The sequence below is a fragment of the Eptatretus burgeri genome, chromosome 3 (genome assembly GCF_056783735.1).
Source record: "Eptatretus burgeri isolate ZD-2024b chromosome 3, Ebu_testis_v1, whole genome shotgun sequence".
In the NCBI taxonomy this organism is placed as follows: Eukaryota; Metazoa; Chordata; class Myxini; order Myxiniformes; family Myxinidae; genus Eptatretus; species Eptatretus burgeri.
The window spans coordinates 73,837,587-73,846,681 of record NC_140963.1 but is presented as its reverse complement, the minus strand read 5'-3'; the positions used below and the strand labels follow the sequence as shown (position 1 = coordinate 73,846,681).

Sequence of the window (9,095 nt, the reverse complement as noted above, 5' to 3'; positions counted from 1 at the left end):
ATGTGTTAACAACCCCTCTGGACATTAACACCTCGTTCACTCATCAGAGTTCAATCGAGCATGGGGACGATCAAAACACAGGGCCCGTCACATGTCACCCGTCTCTCTACAGTCTACACCTCCCTCTTGCGGGTTTATACAGTATCACAGAACAATGCCATGCCTTCCAGAAAATGCGATTATAGTCCATACTGGAAGTTTCATCTGAGAAAGTTCCAGCATCTACATGAATCTCAGCAGGCAGTTTACAGTACTACACTGCAATCTACGGTCAAAATTAGCTCATTACATCTCGCAGTTGATATTACAATTTACCGATCCATGCTAAACAAAACTTATAACATGTAACCATCAATTTTAGTTATTCATTTACCGGAATTTCCTCATGCTCACAACATTTATCTTTTAACTGACATTCAAGTTTTGTTCTCAAAGTTTTGATCCGAGGGCTCTTTTTGTGGATTGTCACTGAGCCCCGGACAGCGTCCAGCAGTAGTTTGTTTCAAGTGTAGAAGTGATTTTCTACTTATTCCATCTGCTTGGACCTTTCAGTAAAGAAAAACATTAAATAATTATAAGCAGTTTAAATCAATGAAGCCCACATAATGCTGGAGATTAATTAAATTGACTAAGCCTGTGAAACATGAGGAAATTGAAAATTTTGGGGGGGAAAAACATTCATTCTATATTACATTTGTGTTCTAAGGAATATATATATATATATATATATATATATATATATATATATATATATATATATATATATATATATATATATATATATATATATATATATTCCTGCTTTAGTAATAATTAGTTACCTCTACCGCTGAAGGTGAAGGAGGTTATGTTTTCACCCCTTTCTGTCTGTCTGTCTGTCTGTCTGTCTGTCTGTTTGTGTGTTTGTGTACAGTGTAGAAGAAATTCTTAAGTCATCTTGCACATTTGAATCATTTATTTAACAAACAATATAAACGAATACAAACAAACAAATACATATGCGCATATGGAGGATCTGAACACAGACTTGCTCCTGATCTCTGAAATACATGGAGAATTTTAGTTCTTTATATTGTGTTCAGTGGGACACAGCTCTTTGTCATTTTCAAACGCTGGCGCCACAGTTTGTCAGGTCGATGTATTTCCAGCTTTTGTGCAGCAATCAGCCTAATTTTGAAGGATTGTAGCATATATTTCAAGACCAGATGTGTAAAATCTCTCCCAGCACAGAATGACATCAAAACTGAAATCCTTTGAGTACATTGATGGATCACATACAATTTATGGTATGGTAGGGGAAAAATTCAATCTACTTCTTTAACAGATTAGGGAATGATGTATAATATGAAGCAATCAGAGTTTAGTGAATATATCTGGACATTTCCTGAGACCAACATTCTCGTTGAGTTATAATAACATTCCTTTATCAAGCTTGCTGGTACCTTATGTCTATCATTTCATAAAATCCCTCAGTAAGTAAAATATATTTAAATAATAGGCAATTATTTTATGCTGAATTCAGCTTATTTGAAAGGTCAGCCTGCTTATCATATCTTTACTGGTCAGGTCGATCATCTTTCAATACCAATGAAATATACGAGTATGTTTAAAATTAAAATAGATACATGTTCAAGCACATAGAATCATACCATATTTGAGTACATTTTCCATTTCAGATTTAACACATTCATTTTAATACCACGTTTTAATTGACAACATTTTATTATTGTTTTTACCACACTCAAACCCTCAATGCTAATTTCGGAGAAATTGCATCGACAACTGGATATTTCAAAAAATTGTGGACAGATCCGGAAGTTTTGTGAACAGGTTCGGTGTGTGACGAGGAAGAAGTGGTTAAATTTTGGTGAAGATCCGCATCAGGATCTGATTTTTCAGCGATTCTTCGCCATTGAGAGGTAGGGCTAAAAATGATATATGTAGCACGATATCTCAAATAGTTGTGGACGGTTTCGGACGAAATTGATGGACAGGTTGGGTGTGTCGCAAGGACTAATTGATTCGATTTTGGTGAAGATCCAAATCCGGATATGGATACGAGAATTATTTAATTTTTAAAGTTATTCTTCACCATTGAGAGATAGGACCAAAAACAATATCGTACTGTATGGCATGATATTTCAAAAATGTATTGGGCCCGATATGTTCTCGTGGATCAGGCATTATGTGGGGGAGGTATGTGCTCCACCGACTGCCCTTGCAGTTATATCTGCATTTACTTTTATATGTATGTGTTTAAAGGAATGCTTTGTTCGAGCCGTAAAGCAGAGGCCTGGATGTCTTATCATGCACGTGCACATCTTGCGACATGATCTTATCTTGTGTGCTCGCTTGCTAAAACCTACTCCCTCTGAAACTTCACTTTCGCAAGAGAATACAAAGCTTTGCATTCTCCAATGCTCCAACTGCATCATTTGACATTATTTGACATTGAAATGTTTTAAAATTAGTATAAGTTTAATTGCTCATTGAAACAGCTCATTGGAATGTGAAAACATGTCAGGAGAATTATTTACAAGTTACTCATGTGTATAAACTGATTGAAACATTGTTTGCTCTTCATTGGAATTGCAATGTGAAAGTGATCCCATATTCATTTTGCTTTGCTAAATTGTGTTCTTTAAAGTGATGATAATCTAATATGTATTCATCAATTTGACTAAGAACTATTTAGTCACCTGGAAATGTAAGAATGTGTTCCAAATATATCTACATGATTAAATAACTTTATATCTTGGTTTGCCTAACATTGAACACCTTTATATAATGGTATTGAATGGCTTTTTCATATTCTGGTTTTGCTTTATACTTCAAGTAATATTGTTGCTCTAAAGCACTAACTTCTCAGTCACAATAACCAAGCTTGGGAAAGCGGAGGATAAATTGTTTCCTGCATGCAATCAGCGATGTACATTTCTTCTTTGATTAAGACTTCTCCTCTTGGACTTTGAGAAAAATGTTTTTACTGTTTTCCAGTTGGATGAAACTTGTGAATTCATCCCTCTCCCCTTCCTCAGGATAGATCATGGGTTGTTTTTTGTCATGTTTTGCTCAACCATCCAATGCATCATTACTTCTTTGAGAGTATATAAGGGACATTCTGCCATGCATTTAGTTAGAGGGATTCATCGACTGCATATTGTACTTGCATCCTGTGTCTTCCTCCCATGTGCATGAATAAATGTTTCAAACTCTGAACCTGAAGGAATTTTCTTTTACAGTTTTGGCGTAGTCGGCAGGATCACAAGTCTCAGAGGAGCGGACATTGGTTGCTGCAGCTGAAGTGATGGCAAACACAAGAGCTCATATACTGGAGATAAAAGGGTGCCTATTTTCTGAAAGTCACTGGGATAGGTGTTCATGCCCACTCCCTCTATGACTCATCTCTCAACCAAATGGGTAAAGTGATATGAAAATGAAATTGAGGTTGAATCATTTATTGTAAGGAGGAAACGACATCTAATGCTCTCACCAGAAGGTGAAGTTCAATTTGTCTCTTGTTGCACTCACGACGTGTTAAGCTGTACAGGTTAAAGTCCTTTCTTTTAAAGATAAAGATTTCGGTGTTTGTCTGGGTTATCTTCTTTTCTGTTAAAGATAAACATCTCAAGGTGTGGAAGTAAAATAATTAATTCCATCATGTGAAATGTGATTAATATGCTATGCCAACAATTTTTGGACATATATGGTGATAGAAAGCTCTTGATCACATGACTATCGCAAAGCATTGGTGTTTCTGTATTGATCATGCTGAAACTAGTTTGTTTCATTTTGGGATAAGCACTCTTTGTCCACAAATTATGCACTTATTTCTCTTTGTTTGGTTTGAAATGCTTTTAAACTAATATGAAGTGCTTTTAATATTTTTTTAATTAAAATAATGCTTTTAAGCTAATATGAAGGTATGAAATATGTTGTAAAGCATTGGCTAAAGTCACTTTGTCACCATATAAGGAATGGTTTGCCAGAAAACATCATGAGTAAAGGCACTGACACAGAGTTGAGATGAAGATGCCTGCAGCATCAAACATGCTTATTAGGTCTCTGACAATAAGAAAGTCAGAACTTATGTTTGCAGAATGCCTGACTGGCCACGAGGGAGTGGAATATAATCTTTGTTCAATACACTGTGGTCTTATTCATTCCATATAACTGCAACACATCTTTTAAAACAGGATCATCTTCACCAATAAAAGGGTGTGGGTCAGTGTGTGTGCTTCCTCCATAACTCCAAAACTGTAAAACCTAGCAGCCTGAACCTTTGCATGCATACTAAGAAAACTCGAAGGAAGTGCAGGAGTGAAAATTGGGTGTTTGGATTGATTAAAACACCCCTTTTGAAGATGATCAACGGCCTTATTGAATAATATCCTTCATCAGGCGATCCTCAGCCACTTTGCTGTCTTGGGTCTTAAGGCGTTTCCTGGATAACCTCGCTGGGGTCTGAAGCTGCCATGTTTTTGGCCTGGATGTAAGCTCCAGATATGAAAGTATCAGCCATTCCGACTCCCCCACAAAGTGATTATTTGTCCAATTCGGACATTGCATGGGCGTTTCCGGGTGCGTAGTTGTATCGAGGGCAATTGGTAATCGCTTGCCAAGCGAGGCGTTCCGTTGGAGAGCTTGAGTGCTTAATCCACTTAGCGAGCTGTACAGTACAGTTTGTGTCCTGAAAGGAATGTACAGTCGACAGTTACTACCAGGTAGAGGTACGTATATAGCACACACGGACGTGGTACATATTGGTCGACTTGGATCTGTACAGACTCGCCACAGGTGTGCGGACTTGCCATGTCTGTTCCGAGTGCTGTGGTGGCAAAGTTTAATCCTGTATCTTATGGAGGTTCTTTCAGGTTTTCATTTGTCCTCGCGCCTGTTTATAAAGCATTTTGCTATCGGATTTGTTTTACAAAGGTTATATGTTTCCCTTTGTGAGTTTCAAAGCAAAATACATTTGATAACGCCCGATTTCTGAGCCATTTGCAGTATGAACGTGTTTTCTTGATTACCGAGCCAATTTTTTTCCCACACATCACACGCAGCTGTTTAAAAATAATAATGTTTGAAACATCTATATAAATGTAATGTCGTTTTTCGGTGAAAGCTAGTCAAGGTTTCTGGGTTGTATAAACGATCAGGTGTGTGTGTGTGTGTGTGTGTGTGTGTGTGTGTGTGTGTGTGTGTGTGTGTGTGTGTGTGTGTGTGTGTGTGTGTGTGTGTGTCATTGATTGGTATCTACATATGTGGGTTACAGAATGTGGAATGGAGTCCTCCCAGGGTGGGCTCAAATCATCCACCTTAATTTCAGTAAGGGGTCACGATTCATGGACCGAGCTGTGAATTTTTCTGTTCTCAAAGTTTTGTGCCGAGGGCTCTCTTCAGGATCGTTGCTGTGCCCCGGACAGCTTCCAACTGTAGTTCGTTTGTAATAATATTCCCAGGGATGTTTTTTAGCTCAACACAAAAGTAGTTCCAGGTTGCTTATGTGATGGCGAGTCATCCATCCGTCCGTCCAGAAATACTTGCAACTTCTTAGAAGCTACACTTATGATTTCAATGAAATTTGACCACAACCTTTGTCACCCATGATGGCATAAAAAAACGGGGTCTGAAGGGGTCTACAGAGGGAGTTTACCAGTGGGGGGGGGAGTGGGTTGCCTCCGCAAAGAGGTACTTGCTTTCTTCTCAAACGAAACACACACTCCCGATGAAATTTCACGACAACCGTCATCACCCATGACATACCAAGGTTTGTTCATGACATTAGAAAAATCTGCTCTCAGGGGATTTTAGGGGGGTTGCCCCTCAAAATATGTATTTGCTTTCTTATCCAAAACTACACATACAATTCCGATGAAACTTGACCGCCATATTCACCACCTATGATGTACTTAAGTTTTTCACGACATTAAAAAAATTGGTATTTCAGAGGTCTATGTGGAGAGGGGCTTTGCCCACCAAAATATGTATTTGCTTTCTTCTCAGAAACTACAAGCAATTCCGTTGAAACTTGACAACCGTCTTCACCACCCATGAGGTACCAAAGTTTGTTCATGACATTTAAAATAATTGGGGTCTAAGGGATTCTACTGTTGGGGGAGGGGGGGTTTCCCCCAAAATTTGTATTTGCTCTCTTTTCTGATGCCACACACACAATTTTGATGAAACTTGACCACAACCTTTATCACCTGTGATGTACCAAGATTTGTTCATGGCATTAAAAAATAATCTATAGGTATTTACTTTTTTCTCCATAATATATATTGTGGGTCATCCATGCCTACCAGTGGTTGCCTGATTATCTTTTTCAGCCACTACCAGATGAGCACCCAGGGGTACTGCCCCTATGTTTATCATCTCTGTGAGGTTCTTTGCCATCACTCCTGGAGGTCCAGCTATCACTTGTTCAACTTTGGCATTCTTCAGCTTCCAGGATCTTCTCACTTAATTCTTGAGGTCTTTGTGTTTGGTCATTTTCTTGATTTTTGCATTGTTTAGTCCAAAATCACTGCGATTAATACCTCAATAAGCAATGCCTTCTTCTTCTTTTTTGTACATAAGTGTGATATCTGGTCGCAATGCTTTGTTTTCGATGTTCACACTCAATGGGATCATGAGGTTGTATGTGAGCAGTTGGTACTTCCATGTTTTCAGTGATTACTTTCGGTTCATGTTCCTACAAATTTTCTAGAACTGGGACATCATCGTTTTTTCAGATGTGCCAGCGGATTACATTATAAACTCTGTTGTGTCATTGTGTGTCCAGCTGTTCTGACATGAGTTTGTTTTTGTCCGTGCGTTCAGTCATAAAGCATAACATATCATTCTCCTTACTAACCCCACCTCCACCCTTGACCTTTCTCTCTTCTTCTTTTTCATCTCTCACTCTGTCTCTTTCTCTCTCATCACATCCCTCCCTCCCGTGGTATAGCAATGTTTGGTGAGGCATAGCTCTCCCACCTTCCCTCTTCCTAGCTTCTCCTCCCTCCTGCCTCTCCCCTCCCTCTCTCCCTCCTCTTTTTCTAGTTGATTAATGTATTGTTTGCCTTTCTCATTATTGAGAATGTGTTCTCCTGAATCCATTAGTAAATACTCATCACCACCCACTGTACCAATCAGTGAACATTTCAAACCAGATGACTTTCAAACAATATGGAAATAATAACAATGAAGGTGTAATCCCCATGCTGGCCAAAGCACATCTGGGCCTGGTGGAAGATCTTTTTATTAGCCCATGCTTCGTTAACTGAAATATGTAACCCTCTCTTATGTTTTCCGCTCTGATACTTTAAAATATACTTGATAATGGATCATTGCATACTGATGGTTGTTTTATGATGAAATGATATCGTGTGCAAGTTAATTGTGTCATAATTTCATATTTTCTTTATTTCAAATAATAATAATGATGAATATGAATATAAAATAATGATCTCGCAGTGAAACGTTCAAATAAAGGACTGACCCGGTCGATGTTCACATTTGTGTTCATGAGGTATTTACATTAACATGGTGCACAATGATTCTGGAGCTCTTGTCTTGCACATGTGACCTGTCTAACTCCCTTTGACATCGACACTCATGTGGGTTCATTTTTCTGAGCAATTTCCAGACTTACACCTGTCCTGTGAGTCTGAGACATTAGTGAGATGAGACTGAGGAGGTGAGGAATTGAAGGGGATTCCGAGACGAAAAGAGCGATGCATCAATGTGTGTGCCGTCCCTCAGATGGACGTTAATTGGATGTCCCATCTGCCAGCATTAGTTTGTGGACGTTGGGGATCTCACGGTGTCTTTTCAAAGGAGTTGGCGAGTTATTTCTGGCATAAAGTTAAAAAAAAAATTAACAAAGTGCAATTGATGGTTCTTACTGTCAGATTATAAAAGATTGTTTCGCAAGCCACTACATCCATAGCAGCAGGGAGGTTTTGCTGGAGTGACTCCCATGGAGCGAGGAAACCATTGTTATGCCCACTCTTTGTGGCCAAATTACAAATTCCTGCCCAAACTACTGCTGGGAAGGCAATGGTAACCACCCAAAATCACCTTTCATCAAGAAGCTGGGTCAGCAGCACAGATGCTCAGTGATAAGTATGGTCTTTATCGGCTCAAGCAAAGGAGGATACTTTGCAGTATAAAATAATAAAATATTACAATTAAAAGGAAAATTAAAGGTTTTACAATCATGTTGAAAATATTGAATGGAAATACATTTGTGAAAGTTCTCACAGTGATTATTGTTTACGGGTTGAACGTTGAAAAATCTCTTTTATGTTTTTATAGACTTTTTAAAATCGATTTTCCAGGGAAGCATTTATCTTTAATGTGAGCAAATGAGCTGGGATCAGAACTTTTACTGGTAAAAGAAAATGATGGATCTGACACAAAAAACTGCCTCTTTCACTGTACAAACCAATGCATCTATTGTTTTGGGAAATTTTAGCTCTGCGTATGGCATTGAGCATGACTTTGGTGCCCTCTGGAGGCAATGTTGATTCTTAACATCTGGAACCCCGGTTTAAAATGGCTAATTAATTGTGAATCTACTAGAAACCACTTTGCTACCCTCTGGTATTGCTGTGATCAAGTGTGAAACTCACACGGGAGGTTTTGATGATTTGGTGATGTTTATTGATATCTCAATATTTTTACACACGACACATACACTCTCCGACCCTTGATGTGGCCGTACTGCAGGTGGCTGCTGAAGAAGGCGAGCGAGATGTGTGGGTATTGTCAGGATGTGAATTTGACAATGATGTTAAGCTTTGGATGTCATACGATAGCCACGTTGTGGCTCCCCAAGCTTTGGTAACTTGGTTTGCTCATATGGTGCATGGCCACACGAGGAAAAGGTACTAGCACAGTGGCTAAAGTGTTAATGTGAGACTTCATTTGCAGATTCGGCATACCTTGCAAACTCTCAAGGTATAATGAAATTCACTTTATGGGTAAAGTAGTAAGAGGAATTGAGCCTTGCAGGTAAAACAACATTTCCATTTTCCCAACCACCCGCATAAACTATGGAGGGAATGGATATCCACCAAATGGATTATAACATGTTTGCATTCTGT

At 38.7% G+C, this 9,095-nt stretch overlaps 1 long non-coding RNA gene across 1 annotated transcript; it reads left to right on the top strand.

Moving 5' to 3' along the window:
• Positions 1–5,709: 5,709 nt before the first annotated feature.
• Positions 5,710–7,502, top strand: LOC147030184 (uncharacterized). The gene is made up of 2 exons (XR_015055766.1): positions 5,710–6,058; positions 6,333–7,502. It is a non-coding gene; the product is annotated as an uncharacterized LOC147030184 (long non-coding RNA).
• Positions 7,503–9,095: the final 1,593 nt, after the last annotated feature.